The 19752-nt window shown below is 39.1% G+C and overlaps 1 protein-coding gene across 1 annotated transcript in view; it reads left to right on the plus strand.

Moving 5' to 3' along the window:
• The first annotated feature begins 10779 nt into the window (after positions 1 to 10779).
• Positions 10780 to 19752, plus strand: part of LOC124133063 (plexin A3-like) — a 223721-nt gene continuing 214748 nt past the window's right edge. Inside the window, exon 1 of the mRNA XM_048401776.1 lies at positions 10780 to 10818. The gene's annotated coding sequence lies outside the window, so the exon portion shown is untranslated. The remainder of the gene's footprint in view (positions 10819 to 19752) is intronic.

Below are 19752 nucleotides of genomic sequence, written 5' to 3' on the forward strand. Positions count from 1 at the left end.
ATTCTAAGCAGTAAGAGCTATATAAAATTAAAATTTAAAAAAGAGGTGAAAATTAATATTCTAAGCAGTCAAAAAACTATAAAAAAAGAGGTGAAAATTGATTTTTTTTCTTAATCAATTTGACTCTCTTTTGAGAAACAAGGAGGAATTTAAATGATTCAATTTTATTTCAATCACTCAGATTTCAGATTTTCCCATTCTTTCACAAATTTATTAGATTTAAATCAGACAATCCGTCTTGTAAATTGTCCACTTCATTCTTTAATGATGTCAACGAAACACTTATTTAGATGATAACTTTGTTTTATCAACCCAGCTATCGCTTGCTTGAAGTTCATCAGCTTCTGTTGGGGAGAAAATCTTGAGCTCTCTTGAGATGTGTTCTAGCTGTCCCTAATTTGCATATAGATTCACATGCATACATTAAGAGAGACAAACAAGGTTCCAGGCATTTGGCAGTTTAATTAGTGTCATGACAGCTGATACTTAATACCATAACAATGTTATAACAATACTGTGAAAGTAGTTCAAGCAGCTGTCTGGGTAGTTACTTGTCATGCCCAATATTCAATGAATGTCAGTTTAATTTTATGAAATAGAAATTGGTTGACAAAGAAGGTTCTTTTTCTCATGTGTTGGGTAGCCATTTGGTTAAAGTGTTTTCTTTATATTGCAGGAGTAATGCTGACTTCGGCATTAAAAACACACACACACACTCCGTAATACTGAATCCCCTAGAGGAGGCTGTGCACTATACTCACGAAAATACAGTTCATTTGGTAATTAGGGACCTAAAACAATCTTAAGCAAACCAGTTGTACCCATTGAGAAATCTGAAGTTCATTGGTATGACAGTGATGGGTGCTGACGGCACAAGGCCAGAAGATTTGTGAAAACAATCAATTTACCAAGAGATTAATCGGGAGAGCACGGATTGCCAAGTTGTCCAAGATGCTACAATTCACTGTGCAGAGTTGCTTCCCATAGATGTGCCAGGAAAATATGATCCTGGTTTGAATCCCATACTGGCCTTGATTTTGTTTCTAGGTTCAATGGCACGATACCCGCGCTCATTGGTTTCATCTAATTAATAAAACTTTAATACCTGCATTATGTATCTTGAAAGTATATTACATTTCAGAATTAGGTGCTTTTGTTCATTTTTCTTCCAAATCTGTTGAAAATATAAGCGACAAAACCCTTTCTATATTCTTAAGAAATCTCCACTAAAAGTAGAGTAGATTGTAGAATTCTGACTTAGGTAGGTACCTTAGGATAGGTATATGATACACTTGAGATAGGAAATTTCATATTTATGAAAAGGTTATTAAAATTGATATGATTGTTATCAGACCTTTCCAAGTGAGTGATAAATGCCGCTTTTGCTTTCTTTTATGTGCATGTATTGAAATTATAGGAGGTCTAAAATGCAGATTTCATCACACACTAACTGAGCATATCTCTGACCCAAGATACACTTTTACCATATGTTTCAACTGGGTGTACCTATCCTTCTCCTACAAATTAGATTCGTTCATGTTCAAATATGAGAAAAAATAAGTACTGAATTTAAAAAAACCAAAAACAGCCATTTTTATTAATGGAACAATTCCCAAACCATGCCATCACAAATCATTATGAAGTTGTGGTGACAAAACCAGAAAGCACACATCATCATTTTATGAACCTTTTAACTGCTGCATGAAAGTAGATATCCTCATCATCTCTGTATTTTTCATCCTCTGTCACTTTCTTTACAATGAAAACCCCATAAACTTTGAAAAATAAAAATAAAAACGTGTCGTTATCAGCATCCAAATTGATATGTGATAGATATCGCGAGCTGTGGTTGATTTCACCAGTCATCATTTTATAAAATACGGGGCAGTTGCATGTTAACAGTGTGGATAATTGATTAAGCATTATGTAGAAGGGACCGTCAGGAGTTTGAAAACACAAAAAACTGAGCATTATGCAAGCAGCAAATTAATAATTAAGATCATGACCCTGGTCAAATAATTTCAAAATCTCCAATTTCACATCTTGTTCATGTTAATGAGCTTACAGTTGTGGGTCATTGTGACCTGTTGTGGCTTATGCTCTCACGTCCAGCTGTTTCTGTTATTTGTCTTTGGATAGAGAACAGGGGTGAGACAGGGTGAATCACTCCTACCCACTCTGTTCATTTCAAGCCTCGTCGGCATACCCCAGCATCCGCCTTGGCTCCTGCGGCTGCAGAAAACTAATTGCTCAATTTCATTCTATTCATTTTTAATTTATCTGTGAAATTATTTCTCATGTTCTTTTACGTTTTGATAATATATGTTAAATGATTCAAACGGAGAGGAGATTGCGTTGTCTAATTTGTAGACAGGTTTTCTGTGTGTGCTTTGTTATGATTACTCTGAATCAGTGAACATACATGAGGGAGCTAATGTTTCATGAAATTCTGTAATAGATCATAATATGATAGGAATTCCCAACATATTTCTCCATTTGAAAAGTTAATGATGTTATGTTTTGTTTCATTGATGATTTATTCTTTTGAATTTGTTCTCTATACAATTTACACAATTATATCTAGTTATATTAGTTTGTTTTACCTTTTTGTCAACAGTAAGGATTCTTTGTAAGGGAAACTTGTCAACTAAATGTATTGCTATTTTTTTTTAAAAATTTAAAACATTTTTATTTCAATTCAGTAGACATAAATATAACATTGATACATGAGGTACTTGAAGCAATTCATGGTATCTTAAAACATGATCAGATATAATTTATTGATATTTGGTCCAACTTATTTTCTAAAAAATAAACTCTGAAATCTACCAAATAAATTGATTAACATCCAGATATCATTGTTCTGCTGTGCCTTTTTTAGCTTTGGCATCCCTTTTATTTGATAGTGACTCCATGTGGTGAGGAGCTCTCAAGACCATGAGGATACACAGCTTCATATTTCACGAATACATTCACTTTTTCAGCTGTATTTTTCCTTTCGTTTTCCTTTGTCTTTTGTTTTATTCCTGAAACTAGAATGATAATTGCTCCCAATTCCGTGACAGATTTGACACTTTAAAAATTGGGTGTCAATCACACTCTAGAATCAATTTTCATATGGCCCAAAGAAAAGTTTTCAATTTGAAAATATTCAGTTGAGCGAACCAGACAGGATTAACAAACATGAGCTTTTCACCTGCAAAACTTTGTGGTGGAGTTCTTTGTTTGGAGGCTGCATATTACCTTTTTTCCTGTGGTCGGAGTTCAGATTTTGTTCGGCCATGCGTGAACCTCAGGCTGCCCAAGAACTATGAGTCATGCATCGTGATTAGTAAAACACAGGCACACTCCAAGCTTTGTAATTGTTACATTAAGATATTTGCTTGAGCAGGCAGGTGCTAATTATTTGAGCGTCAACTTCTATGGTCCTTATGGACTGCAACGTTGTGCATGAAAGTAACGATGTGATGTTACGTGATCACATCGATCAGAATGCCGTAAAAGCTCTCAGTGGCTATTTGATGTTTAGTGTTTCTATGTTTTTTACAGTATGTTGAATTGAATGTATAATCATGTTTGTCATTTATAGGGACTGTAGAAAAAAGTCGAGTCATAACTTGCAAATTATCGAAAGTGATACATGAATGTATTCGTAAGATCAATGGTTAGGTTTGTGGTTAGGTTTTTGTTTGTTATGGTACTCTGCAATCAGCCGATGTATGGCTGACCAGTGTAATAATACTTTATTACAACTGATGACATGTTTTTTTTCATGTGCATTATGTGGAAAATACAAGCGGGGAGGAGGGATTGATTGAATGTTGTTTTATGCCACAGCTGGCAATGTTAAAGCATACAACAAAACAATCAACTTGTGGATATAGGATCTACCACTTGGTAGGAGACAGCCGGCAATGTTAAAGCATACAACAAAACAATCAACTTGTGGATATAGGATCTACCACTTGGTAGGAGACAGCCGGCAATGTTAAAGCATACAACAAAACAATCAACTTGTGGATATAGGATCTACCACTTGGTAGGAGACAGCTGGCAATGTTAAAGCATACAACAAAACAATCAACTTGTGGATATAGGATCTACCACTTGGTAGGAGACAGCCGGCAATGTTAAAGCATACAACAAAACAATCAACTTGTGGATATAGGATCTACCACTTGGTAGGAGACAGCCGGCAATGTTAAAGCATACAACAAAACAATCAACTTGTGGATATAGGATCTACCACTTGGTAGGAGACAGCTGGCAATGTTAAAGCATACAACAAAACAATCAACTTGTGGATATAGGATCTACCACTTGGTCGGAGACAGCCAGGGAATTTATTGTGAAAAATCATTTCTTCCAGAATATAGTTGAATTATTCGGGACATGGATTTTATAAGAAAACATAATTGTTCGTTGGACATGTGTTATGAAAATAATGAAATTGTTGACCCTTCCTTTCAGGGAATAAAATATTTTATCTACATAAGAGTGAGTGAGTGAGTTAATATTTAAAGTCACATCGGCACTATTTCAGCCATATCGTGACTTATCTACATAAGAAAGATTAAGAGCTTGCAACAAGTCGAAAGGCCCTCCTTTCCCATGTTTTTTGGTACCAGTATGTTGATGAAGGCTGAAAATGTAAGGCCAAAATAAATAAATTTACAGGTCTTCATCCGATTTTAAAAGGGCGGTCGGGTAGCTTAGTGGTTAAAGCTTTTGCTCGTCTAGCCGAAGACCGGGGTTTGATTCCCGACATGGGTACAATGTGTGAAGCCCATTTCTGGTGTCCCCTGTCTTGATATTGCTTGAATATTGCTAAAAGCGGCGTAAAACCATACTCACTCACTCCAATTTTAAAAAATGTGAACGAGGTGGCATTTTATTGTTTGCTTTATTCTTTTTACACAAACTATTCAAGGCATCTGAGCACATTAACTGCTGCTGGATGTGTTTCTTATGAAGCCTTGGACCTAAGTAATTAGGTTATTCAGGTCCGTGATGAATAATGTATAATTGGACTTGGTATGTGGGTATTACACCAAGTAAAGAAAGACACATGGCGATTTCTGTAGGCAGTCTTCTTTGTCTTTCTTCAATTGTGGGAACTTTATGGACAGTATAATAATGGGTGACATGGCATTTGGTAGTGAGGTGGCGGAGATGAATATCTAATACTGTAAATCTAGAAATTAATGTGAGCGTGAATTAAATGCGAAAAATGCGAGTGGTCTTTGCTCGCATTATTAAACATCGCATTTATATCAACAATGAGACATTTTGGATAGCAGAAATACCAACTTAAACATACGCTGAAAACCAACAACTATGTATTCCACATCACTGTTTATTGAGCAGCACTTGTAACAAGTATATAAACAATGTCATTCAAACACTAATTTCATCCTGTGGATTGTCACTGCTGACTCCAGACAGACGCCACCCATGCAACATGGTGTCTTTGTTCTTTGCAACTGTGTCAAAGGCTGACACAAGCCAGCGAGCATGTATTGTTTTAGCTGAAGTACTCTACTCAGCGCTAATAAGCGGTGCTATGTGGTGTTTGTTTGGATAAATATAAGGTGAGGATTCTCCTGTAAACCTGACAGAGGACATTTTTTTAGATATAAATCCACCAATGCTTGAGAGGAAAGGGGTGTTGCATTCATATTTTTGGCTGGGCCCAGCGGTCACATTCTTTTGGAAACGCATTAATTTCACGATTTATAGTAATTAATATCATTTTGCCATGTTTTTTAATGTTATGTTAGCAGGAATGTGTCAATGAGTGAGTCATGAAGCTAGTGAGTATTGTCTATATGCCTTCGACATAATGCCTTACACAAAATGATCACAGTGCAAATTTTTGAAGTCTCTGAAAAGGCCATTGAAGGACTTGTTTCCTTACTGTTTACTGACCAGGGTCAAAGAGTTTCCAATTTGGTGGCAAATTGTTTTCTCCAATACAGAATAAGGCGCATGTAACTGATCATCAAGAGAAAAAACGGTGAAATTTGGGCCCTTCAGCAACAATGAATACGAGATGTTTCTTTGTTTGGCTTCAGCTTTCATCTCCTGTGGGACTATTATATTAGGGTTAAATGGCCCTGAATCAAATAGCGTTCACATGGCTAGATTTATGATACAAGAATTTCCACACAAAATTATACCCAGTTCAATAATAATCAAGGGGCAACAGAAAATTGCTCAAAAGTCTGTCAGGGATGACCCTGGGGAGAAATGGCTGGTGCACTTTGCCAACAATGGGTCCAATAACAAGAAAAAACACACAAATTTATTATATGTTCAAGTTTTTAAGAGTAATGCCAACAACAATAATGATAGGGGATGTTTATAGGCGGAGGCCATAGAGTTATAGGGCTAGGATCACCTCGCGAAGAAGCAGGAGGGATTCCTGAAGAGGTTCTGGGGCCTCTCACAGCATTGATGAGTAATTAAAACACAGGGGTAGGAGTAATTACGTCTGTTATGCTGCTGTGCCAAAGACGTCTGCCATTGTTTTTTCAACATGATGTTTGGTTGTCTTTGGGTCGCTAAGTGCATCCTCCATGGCTTGTCCACACGCTGAAGTGGACAGGGACTTGCAGCTCTCGACTCCCAGATCAAAAGTAAACACAGAACAGTTTACGTGTTTGTTGACATAATTCAGTCAATTTGCCACAAGTATAATGATAGAGCCTTTGACGGAGTGGAGATCTGGAGAATCAATCGTTTTCCTGTCCACAAAGACATGTCCTGACTTCGACTTGCATGCTCTGGCCATTTGTCGGCTTCTTTGTCCATGGTTGCTGCGCCATTATTTGCTATTGTCCATCTTAAGTGACCATTGTCCACGGCGTTGACCAGTGAATGTCATTACATTCAATAATTGATGCATACTGCGTCTTAAAAGAGACCTGACTCCACTTCTGATGAAAGCATCTGTGCAGGTCATCTTAGGGTTCAATAAAATTTGCATGTTGTATTTGAAATCTTTATTAGTTTCAGGGGGTAGGAGAAAATAGTTGCAAAAGAACAATCTCCATTGATTGATTGATTAGCCCCATATATCATTAACTGGACAATAAAATATGGGATATGGATTGATCAATGAGAACATGCTTGTTTTTCCATCTGAGCTGTGTTTTCATTGCAAATTAATTTTGTGGCATAGTATAGATGTATGGTGTCGAGGGATTTTTTGTGAAAATGTTTTTTATGTTGCTTGCAGCAATATCATGGCAAGGGACATCAGAAATGGGATTCACATGTTGTCCCCATGAAGGAAATCAAACCCAGACCTTAAATTAGTAAGAAGAGCAACCACTTTAACCTCTAGGCTACCCACAACCATACATGCAACTTGTAAGAGTCATTTTTAATTTGGAATGGGTCGTCACAATGGTTGCTTTGAGACAGACTCATCACAATTCCAATTTTATTCAAAGTATGTTTAAGGTGAAATGGGGTTTAACGTCGCGTCCAAGATTATTGCACTTATTCAGTGACGTGCATGCACGTAGGTGTGTTTGTGTGGCAGCTTGTGTTAGTCCGGACTGATGCAGATTTATAGTGCTAGCTAAATGAGATACCATGCCGCAGTTTAACATGAATACCCTACTCAGACACAGTATACTGACTCCAAACTGACCAGTCCTTGTTTTAGCCCCTTAATGCCGAGTGCCAGACAGGGTAACAACAAGTACCATCTTGTTCCCGTCTTTTGGTATGACGTGGCCGGGGATCGAACCCCGGGCCTTCCGCTCTCAGGGCAGACACTCTACCACTAGACCATGGAGGCGATCAAGTATGTTTAAGAAAATCATTGGCATTTCTTCCTTGTAATCATATAAATCTATAAGAAATATGTACAAACTGAAAAACATGGGTTTTTCATCTAAGACTCTTTCTTCATCATCATATTTTCTTTTTATAGAAATGATTGCGAGAGAAGTTGAAGGTTGACTTTGTCCTGAGAAAATAAAAATAAATGTTACTTTCTTTACTAACATTATTATAAAGAGGAGACTAGTTTTTGAAGTACGTAAATGTATTTATTTCCTTCCTTTAAGCATTACCTTGTTGACTTCAAAGAACCAATCAGCTGTGAAAAAATGTCAAAACTATTCCAGGGCACATTTGAGGAAATGTTGCCAATTTGAGGAGCAACTTGAAATGTTAGACACAACTTGATCCCATTTCAAAATAGCCCAATTTGTTGTGTTGATTCTAAAGCAAGATCTGTAGTAATGGCAGCCATGTTTTGCTACAAATTGCTATAGCATTTCTGTATCTTCAAACCAATTTGCTGGAATACGCCTTACAAAGAACATACTTCAATGAAATGTATGATACCAGAAGAAGCCAGGACTATAGCTTCTCATACAGCTCCTAACACAGAACAAATTCACAGCACATGCTGGCTTGTCTGTCTTGGTATTACGTGAACATGGTTATGTACTGGGGAATTGTTTGAATACTTGAGGTTTTATGTCCCTTGACAGTCAATGTGGATCGTATTTACTGGCTCCCAAGCCTATCGAGATTCTACAAGTACGTACAGGTTTATGGAGGTGATAGAGTTTGCTTCAATTTAGGAATGTATGTTGGACGTGTTGGTGGCTCCCTGCCAGACACTGTCATGTCAGTGAGTCAGGACAAGAACATGCTTGTTCACATGATACCAATTATACCTGTCCATATTGCTAACATAAACATGAGCTGCCATGTTCCAAAAGCATGACCATGACCATGACCAAATGTGTAATGGGGAACGTTCTTGTAGCGCTTTTTGTGTGTGACAGTGATACAAGTCTGGCTCTGGGTGTTCTGGTTTTAAGTTTTTTGATGATTTCAATTTCACTTGTTCGAATTTTGCAGACTTTCATTAGTGTAACACTTTTATGTTTTAATTGGAAAGTTGCGGAGATGTGGGTTGCCAGTTCTGTTACAGGACTGCAATCTCGGGGTGTGAGGTTGGTTCTGTTATAAGTGCTTGTACATGTGTTTTTGATATCCCGTACACTTTTCTATAAGGACATCGCCATGCTAAATCTGAAATGAAGTTGGTGCTTTCAAATTGTAGCAGCAAGCTAACAACTGGCTCTAGCCAATGTATAATGTATTGTGTAAGAATGCAGCCAGGCAACACTGATGGTTTAACTTGTTCATCTTCAACATATATACTACTCAACATCTGCTAAGGACCATAGCGGTGACTAAAGATGACTGTTTTGGTTCTTATTAAATGTTGAGTTTAAAATGTAGTCACTGCCAAAAAAACCCGCGAACTTTATATATTAACCAACATGTATGGTATTCACATTTCTTTTGTCTGAGTGTATATATTCATTGAAAGAAATAATATCAAATTTAAAATTTGAGGTTCGTTGATAACATGATTAAGCTGAGGTCATATGGCGATGGATTAAGCTGAGGTCATATGGCGATGGATTAAACTACATTGCTACAGTAGTGCTTTGCTGTGGAATGTTGGACATTCTCAAAACAAACAACCCACAAATAATGTGTTGATTCTCAACACGGAAACAAGAAGGAAATGTAGAGGTAAAAACACTTAGACATGGTCCTGACCCCACATTTTTGTTATGATGATAACCTTATTGAAATATGACTTATTTGATGTTAGGCCTACTGACCTGGCAACCATTGAGAGGCCTGGTCTGTTAACGTTACATCCAAGGTAGATTTGTCCCAGGACACAAGTGGCCTATTGTTTGTGGTCCACCAGGCTGGGAACACATGTTAACTTGAGGACCCCCACTTGGAGCAGGATGTACCACTACACCATGAGCAGGACAAATACTATAAAAAGAGTTCAGTTTTAGGCTGTTTTAAAGATTATTTAAGTTATATCACAGCGTGTCCGCTTGATGGAGGAAAGACAAGTGATGCAGGTCTTTGGCATGTACCACTGGTGACCTTGAACCACAATCAGGGCAAATCTTGGATTCAAACTCATCATCAAGGGTTTCTGGCATGCTTTAGGGATGCAAAGAGGACCAGTGAATTCTGGTACTTTTGACAATTAGTTTGACTACTATTTGAGATATTAACATTTTGTACAGCCTCTTTAAGGATGTAGGGGGCACGGGTGGCCCAGTCGTCTAAGGCGCCGTGATTCGCTGTGCAGAGTTGCGTCCCTTAGGCACGCCAGAAACCTATGATTGTGGGTTCGAATCCCAGTTCGCCCCGATTATGTTTCTAGGTTTGTCAGCACCATACCCGTGCTCGTGGGTTTCACCAAAGTGGTAAACGTCTGAGACCTGCATCACTTTGGGCTTTCCTCCCACATTAAGCTGACACGACGTGATATGACTGGAATACTGTTAAAAGCGGCATTAAACCCAACTTACTCACTCACTCACTCACTTTAAGGATGTTGATGAAGTTTGGTATTTCCCACATATTCTCACAACCCTCAGGACGATTATCTGTGCCTTTTCTCCGAATACTGATTGCCACTTTTGGATGCGTTCATTTGGCGATCGCATTTATCTGCATGAGTAGCTTCATCTATGAGGAACAAATTACCAGCCACTTCGCTCTAAAAAATAATGTCGTCCAATACATGACATCATCAAGCTGTGAGCGCATATTTCCAGAAATGACGTCATGATAGAACCTTGCATCATTCTTCATTGTTCTATGTGATTTATTGTGTAGCTATCTTGTATGTCATTAAATCATGTGCTACATATTAGGTTGAGGCATTGATGTATAATAATTATGTTTCCTTCGTCATTCCAGATCTGCTGCTGCTGCAGTTTGAGGAGCAGAACCCATTGTGTAAGTACATTATTACTAACCGAGTGACCCATTTGGGTGATTGCCTTCACATATTGAACTGCTTGTCGGGAGGGGCAGACAATTTTATGCTGGTTGAAGGCATGTGTGAATTCCCTCCAGCGTTGCATGGAGAAGTTGTTGATGGCCGTCATGCTTTATGGGAAAGTACAGCTGTTATATGTTCGTACATAAATTGTACAGGATTTATATCTACTGTATTTGGTAGAAACTGTCTCATGTGACTCACTAATCCTTGCTGCCTGTTTGAAAGTTTTTACCATTCCCATTGATAAGCTTTGTCAGTTGGTTTGGTTTTCACAGGGCAGTGAGCTTCAGCTTGGTAATCCTGCAAACTGTGGATTTATTTTTTTAGATAGTTTTTACCGAAAGTTTAGGAGAGTGTTAGTCAAGTAGCTTGGTATTAATATGAAGATATGAATTACATGTGTTAGTAAAAGGTGTATGGGATTTTTGGAACTGAAAGTTTTTGCACCCCTTGACTGATTTCACAGGTTGAAAGTTTAGTTATGACCCTCAGCCTATTTTTATAAGCTGAATGTTTGCGTACACCCTTTAACAGATTTTATGTCCAGACGGTCCAGTGATTGACATCATGAGCATTGATCCATGCAATTGGGATACGATGACATGCATCAGCAATGTCAGCGAGCCTGACCACCTGATACCGTTAGTCGCCTCTTACAACAAGCATAGCCGCCTTTAAGGGCAAGCATGGGTTGCTGAAGACCAATTCTAGTTCGAATCCTGGTTGGCTTCGATTATGTTTCTAGGTTTATCAGCACGGTACTTGTGCTCATGTGATTCACCAAAGTGGTAAATGTCTGAGACCTGCATTACTTGGGGCTTCCTCACACATTAAGCTGACACGCCATGATATAACTGGAATAATGATAAAAGCGGCTTTAAACCCAAATCACTCACATTGTATACGCCGCTGAGTTTAAACATGACACTGTCTTTCAGCTCGTCTTGTCCTTTACACCCTGATCCTGACAAATGTGAATATAAAACGTTAATGCCAGAGAATAACCAACCGACCGGTCTCGATTGTTTGAATTAACAGAAACAGGCAAAATTGCAGTGAAAATTATGTGAATGGATCACTGGGTCAAGTGTGACAATCAGTGTGAAGTCACGTCATACACAATGACGTCATGATGTCCATACCAGCCGAGTTTGGTTTGTTACACAACGATGACCCCATCAGTATTCCAGTAACAATAGGTCCCCTGCAACCCATGCTGGTCGCAAGAGGTGACCAAATCTGGTGGTCAGCTCATTGACTTGGTTGTTGTATGTCATCTTACACAGACGGTAATAATAGTTGCTCATAACATCAATCATTAGATGTCTGGTCCAAACTCAAGTGTTTACAGGCTTCTGTCATATACAGCTGAAATATTGCTGAAAATTAGCTGAAATATTGCTGAAATTATAGATAATAAACTAACAGGATGCTGAAAGCTACATGTTTCCAGAGTAGTGATCATTCTTTTCCAAAGACCAGGTTTAGATTCACCACTACATTGTCGTCTGTGTCTAGACTTGCACAAGTCTCTAAGGCAATGATTATTAGTTTAAATCATAAGTTCCAGATTATGTAAATAATAAGAACGAGTTGCCCCTATAACAGACTGGAGTCCACATATCTGGACTTGCCTGTTAGCAGGGTAGAATAACTACACATCCATGGACTTTTCTTTCAGTACTGCCTTGGAGCAAGGCGTGTCCTGCTGTGGCAAGGCAGAATATTGCTGAACGAAAACCATACTATTTGTAGAGAAACAGTTTCCATATCTGAAATTAGTGTGTTGTGAGTGTAGCCATTATCTGTTTATGTTGATTGTGCCATCTGTCAGATTGTTGGTCAAAGGCCCTTGAAACAATGGACTGTGGTGTCATTGTCTTCACAACTTCACACAACAGTCCACATGTAGCTGTTCAAGATCTCCATCAGCTGTTCTGGTGGTCTTTGAAGTGGTACTGAATATTTCATTTGTTACCGAACAGTTTGATAATTAAATAAAGAAGAATGGTGCCAGTGACTATGTTCTTGGATTGGTCTGGGTTCTGCAGTGATATGTGTTGTGACAGATTTGTTGTTTTGTGAGACACAGGTGGGTCATTTACCATATCCGGTGCTGTGACAGGAAATAGTCCCATAGCATGTTAACACAATCATATTGAATTGAAAGTGTGATATTTGGGCATAGAGGTGGTCTCATTGGTGTCATGCTAAATAAGATGACACGGTGAAATTCAATGTGCATCCCTTGCTGCATTCATTGTGCATGCCAGAAACCCATGATTTTGGGTTCGAATCCCGCTTCGCCCCGATTATGTTTCTAGATTTGTCAGCACCATACCCGTGCTCGTGTTTCACCAAAGTGGTAAGCGTCTGAGACCTGCATCACTTTGGGCTTTCCTCCCACATTAAGCTGACTGCCGTGATATAACTTGAATACTGTTAAAATCAGCATTAAGACCCAACTCACTCACTCACTCCCTGGCTCTGTGGTTATAGCAGTCTCTCATCACACTAGAGACTCGTGTTTGATTCCCACTTGGCACAATTTATTGGTGTAATCAGCATGGAACTTCACTCACTCACTCACTCACTCACTCACTCACTCTGCCAGAACTTCACTCACTCACTCACTCACTCACTCACTCACTCACTCACTCACTCACTCACTCACTCACTCACTCACTCACTCACTCACTCACTCACTCACTCTGCCAGAAACCTTTCATCATAATGTTGAATCATGGTTTCCCCAGTTATGTTCTAGGTTTGTCAGCACCATCCCCATGCTTGTGGGTTCCACCAAAATGGTTAAAGTGGGAGTCCTGCATCACTTCGGGCTTTCCTCCCACAAAAGGCTGACACACTGTGATATAACTGGAATAATGTTAAAAGCGGCACTAAACGAAACTCACTCACTCCAACGCTGATTGAATCAGATAGCACTCAATCAGTCTGCCGATGGTTTGCCTGCACCAACTTTATTTCACGACATACAGGCTGATTTTATTTTCATATCCACTGGCACTGTGTGAATACTGTGTGGTATCGGTTGGTCATAGGCTTGATTCCCTTAATGTTAGAGTTGATGCTTGGTTAGACTTGAACAAGTCTCTAAGGCAATATTTATTAGTTTAAATCATAGTTTCTAGATTATGTAAATAATAAGAACAAGTTGTCCCTATAAGAGACTGGAGTTCCCAGTGTCTAGACTTGCCTATAAGGAAGATAGAATTGCTACACATCCATGGACTTATCTTTAACTACAGCCTTGGGGCAAGGCTAATGGTTGGTCTGTCACCACCATACCAATGCTCTTAGGTTTGACCAAACCCTTAACTTTTCATGCACCATATGAATCTGATGTCATGATATAACTGGAGCTGTGAGATCAGAGTCAGAGTCGGAAGTAAGGACAGGTGCAAACTGTCCACACATCTAGATTAAGATTTGCCTAAATTCCTGTTGTTGGCAAATATGGTCCATTACAGGGGTGGCAGACTTTACTTCCATGGCAGCTATATTTTGAGGGTTTATTTTACCTTAAGGCCATGATCTATATATAATACATGTTCAACCCCATCCACCTCAATATGGGTTAGAATTGTGTTCAGCTTCTTGTAAAGGGTGACTAACTGGATCAGGTTGTCAGGCTCGTGATTGGTTGTGCATGTCATTGTATCCAAATTGCATAGATTGGTGCTCATGATGTCGGTCACTGGAATGTCTGGCCTCGATTATTTACAGACTGCTGTCATATAGCTGGAATATTTGTGAGTGCGACGTTAACAACAAACAGACCAAACCAAAATTACCAAACAAACAGATGAAGAAAGTTGCTATGTATGTTGTCTCTTTTGATTTAGAAAAAAACATACATAGTCCAACAAAATATCCCTGCTTTGTGTGTTTCCCAAATGTATGCAGTAACTTTTCACAGATGTCTTGAACTTGTTCAAACTGCAGGTTGTATGGGAAAAATAAATAAAGAAATAACTACTGCCTTCACAGCAGTTTTTGTTGCTGTTGAAAGTCTAATCGTTAATTTATTTTGTCCCAAAGGTTAAATTGTCTTGAGGTTCCCCAAGTTGTTTGTCAAACCTGATTCGAAGATTATGGCAGAAATAGACTTTGGTGCTTCCTGTTGTGATAGTGTTTTAAGAGATAGAAAAATATAAAAACAAAATCCCCCCACTTGCATTTGGATAAACATATGAAAAATAATATGGTTACGAAATTATTGTGGCCTAGTAGTAAATTAAAAGAAATCATGGCTTTGCATGTTTTTTTATAAATCTTTGAAACAAACAAAAGAGTTTTTATGTGGTATTTCATTTTGTTTCCACCCATTTCATATTTTGTATGACCTTTATGATTGGGTATAGTTTTTGATGTGTAATGGCAAGTGGTTGATTGTAATTGTCTAAATCTGTAATATTGCCTTCAATAACAAACCTTTCTGGTGGCCATTTGGCATCACGTGGCTGTGTTTGAGAGCGATTAGAGCTATTAGAGAGCTGTTTTGTTCTTTCACAGAAACTACTTGGCAAGTGAATGCAAGTGTTTCATATGAAGCTCTCTCATTACAGATGTACAATCGGACCAGTTAGAGAAAACTTCAAGTTTCACTGCTGCAGTCAGTCGTAAAGCATTTTTATTGCAGTTTTGGTTATGAAATATTAATTGCAGTTACTTCGCATATTGTGTAATTGAAGAAAATATCCTTCCCCGGAGATACTTTGGCGGTCAGTAATGAGCGCTAGGGGGCGCTGTCAACTCAATAATGCAGCACACACATGTCATACCCGCTCAGTCCCGGCAATAATCTCATATTCACAAGAATTATGTCAGAAGCTGGAGTTTGAAACATTTTTATAGGGGTATAGTTTGTTGCCAAGAGAGTGAATCCACTGCCCTAATTGTGTCATTAGATTACGCAGTGTTGTAGTGTTTGAAGCTCCGTGGCAGTGCCATGTTAATTCCATGTTAACCCTAACACAAGCAGGAAATCTGATAAACAGCTCTCGCACCCAAACACAGATTTGGGGAAGGATGTTGTATCACATATTCTCTCCAACATGAAGAAATACTTACAAGTTAAAAGTCATCTCTCCCTATTTTGTGAAGATTTAGGGAAGGGGGTGACATAAGGGTATTGAATTGACATGGAAATACATCTTTAGTGATTAAGATCTGACCTTCCAGATCAGGCATTGGAAGTAGTTCTTTTGATTTCAATAAGTATGTTTTTTTAAATGTTTTTCCGAGGGTTGATTTCAGATGTAAAAAAGTATTAGTTCTGAACAAATCTTATTTTAAGGATGTAGTTGGCAACTAAGATATTTTTAAGTTTTATGAAATCAGGGAGCACATTATTCAACTCTGGTAGTTTGGGTTGTGATTTTGTCTTGCATGCTACTGGCTCTGTTGTTCAGTGTCATGCGACACTGCAGTATTAGGGCCTGCTATGTTCGTATATTTACTGGTGCCCGTCAGGTAGCCTAATGGTTAAAGCGTTTGCTCATCACGCCGAAGACCCTGGTTTGATTCCCAACATGGGTACAATGTGTGAAGCCCATTTCTGGTGTCCCCGCTTAAAGCGTCGTAAAACCATTCTCACTCACTTACTCTAATATTTACTGAAAAAATAACATTACACATTAACTATAGTCATATAAAAGAATTGGATGTTATATATATAAATTAAATGAGAATTGGTAAATTTTATAAAAAAACACCATGGCCAGGTGTCTGAGTGGGGTATTCATGTTAAACTGCGGCATGGTATCTCAGTTAGCTGGCACTATAAATCGGCATCAGTCCGTTCTAGTACAAGCAGCCACACACACTAAGACACACACATGCATGCACATCGCTATAGAAGTGCAATAATCTTGGACGCGACATTAAACCCGATTTCACCTCATCTCCAACAACAAGTCCGGCTGTGGTCCATGCAGGTAGCAAAGGTAGTGTAAGTCCCCATGCACCCTGTACTGTAAGTCCCCATGGACCCTAGCATAGTGATCTACCTTCAGCTGCTGCGATCTATAGCCCTTTTTTATTATGTATCATGACATCTGTCATTTACTGTCCACCAATCACAGGATTTTATTTTATCTAAATGTATGTATTCATAATGTATAAGGGGCGGTCGGGTAGCCTAGTGGTTAAAGCGTTCGCTCGTCACGCTGAAGACCCGGGTTCGATTCCCGACATGGGTACAATGTGTGAAGCCCATTTTTGGTGTCCCCCGCCGTGATATTGCTGGAATATTGCTAAAAGCGGCTTTAAACCATCTTTAAACCATAACACTCACTCACTCACTTAATGTATAACTTCTCGTCACGATATGTCTGAAATATTGCCAATGTGACGTTAAATATTAACTCTCTCACTCCAACATCAAGGGGACACAGCTTGATATAAATGGAATACTCCTTCAAACAGAATTAAACCCATTTCACTCACTCACTCTAAATAATTATGAACACCGCTTCACCCTCACTCGCTGTTTTGAAATCCCAGAGGGAGACGGCTGACCTTGTCAGGCGATGGATCATCCATTACTACGCCTACTATTCGTCCAGATTGCTTGGGCTTGACCCCGTCTGTAATGTGGTGTATGTATTAGGCTGACCAAGCAGTGGACACTGTCATTAATAAGCCATTAGGTATACATATGTATGACGAAGATAAGCGATCGACTCCTGTTGCTAATGAAGTAGAGGGTCAATACCAGACCTTGCCGCGTAGGTCAGTCGTTAACGATCTGATTTACTCGTGTGTGTCTTGAATGTCCACTTTGAGCATGCCATTGTCCGATTGACATGCAGAGCGGTCATTAGAGACTTGTGTTGTACTGATTTTATTGATGGCCGGTGTTTACATGTAGGGGCTGGCCATATGCGTGCACCGAAACTTGAGGATTGCTTCACACTTTTGTGTGTGAACTTGGAATGTTTTGGGACCCTATGTCTTATTCATTGCAACGATTATCGGATAAGTTAGTTATGTGCAATTCAATTAAATTCGCTCGTACAGATATTGGGAGGTTGATGTGAAAGGGATATGATTTTCTTACACCTATCATATTTGTTTGTCTACTATACTTGGATGTCAACCACACCATCATTTAAACACAGGTCTGCATGCACCTGGATCATGTTTTTCAGGGGGATTGTTGTGTGTGTAAGTGCATGGTGCGACAGAAGGCATGGTTAAAAGGGTTGCAGTGCAAATATCACTTAGTGCAACACCCTGAGGCATTCGATAGAAGATATGGTGCTAGGTTATCTCGTACTTGACATAAAAGTGACTTAGGTCAGGAAAAGGTAGCCCGGTGGACAAGCCGTTGTTTACTGTGGAAGTTGTGTCCCTTAGCCTTGCCAGGAGCCATTGATTGTTGTTTTATATTCCAGTTTTGCCTTCTCTATGATCCTTAGTTTGGGGGAGGGGTGGGGTGGGGTGGCGCTTGTGGGGGCCTAGTTGTCTGAGGCACCATGATTCTCTGTGAGTTGTGTCCCTTGGCAGGCCCGAGAAACCCATGATCGTGGGTTTGAATCACAGTTTGTCCAGTTTTGTTTCTAGGTTTGTCAGCACCGTAATCAAGCTGACATGCACTGATATAGTACTGTTCAAAGCAGTGATGAACCCATCTCACTCACTCACTCTGGCCAATTGTGTGGCTTCTCTCTTACCATTCAACAATGGTTTGTCTGATCCTGGTCTAATTACGCAACAAACTACAATATCACATTATCACTTTGTCTTCACTGGCACAGGAAGTGACACAACCCAGATCTCATACCACCATACATTTCACCACAGCTCTGGCTCAGTACCAGTGAACCCTGATCTACACATCAACCTACACCAATCTTCAAAGTACAAAATTCTTTTGAAATATATTTGGAATTTTCTCCTGAAAATAATCCATCCATCCTTGAAAAAGCCGAAAAGCTCTTCCTTGTGCTTCCTGCAGCCGCTGCCGAGACCATCTGGATCCGGGAACGGCACCAGCCCATAGGGTAATGTGTTTATTGAGCATGCCTTAGGCAGAGGCAAAGGACAACATTCATCCAAGAGTGACTGATTAGCCATAATTTGAATCTCCAGCAAATTGTCGCCAGCTATGAAGTGGGATATAGAATTGGTTACTGTGTGTTGGCCCTTCCAAACGATCAAACCCTATTAGTGTGAAAAACGAATTGAGATTTTAATTGTGCTGAAATTTTGCAGATGGTTATTAGACTGACATTTAGCCTCGGAAATAAATTTATCTTGTTTCAAAATATGTATCTGCCAAATTAAAATTTAAAAAATCCAAATAGAGCCCAGAACAATGCTTAATTTCAGAGAGCAAAGGCAATGTAGACTTGCCCAATCATTCTAGACTTGAGACAGACTTTAGTGTGAATTAGCCGCTCATAACCAGCAACCTATGCCAATCATAAAGACAACGGATCAGGTGGTCAGGCTCAGCGATGGTGTGAATCGTTGCTCCGGATGTCTACGGGATTATTTTTTTTTATAGGCTGCTGTCATATGGCTGGAAATTATTACCGAGTGTGGCCTTATAAGCACATACGTGCACGCACAGACACTTACACTACAATTGATACAAATGATACAAATGATACAAGTGACTGAAGTAATGTGGTGTCAGAATAGGTCCCGAGCTCTACCATAATTGTCATAGGAGCTGATAAAAATTAGGATTATTGCTCATGATAATAACCACTGGCCAATATAGATTATATTGTTTCCAGAACTTTTTAAATCAGCCAATCAGAGAGCTGCAATCACTTATACAGGACTGGTAAATAATTCTGTTTATCACATTCTTAAATATTGTCTCTTCCCCTATAGTTGGAGTTGTGAATAAA

This window comes from Haliotis rufescens, unplaced genomic scaffold (genome assembly GCF_023055435.1).
Source record: "Haliotis rufescens isolate VD_foot unplaced genomic scaffold, xgHalRufe1.0.p SCAF_23, whole genome shotgun sequence".
In the NCBI taxonomy this organism is placed as follows: domain Eukaryota; kingdom Metazoa; phylum Mollusca; class Gastropoda; order Lepetellida; family Haliotidae; genus Haliotis; species Haliotis rufescens.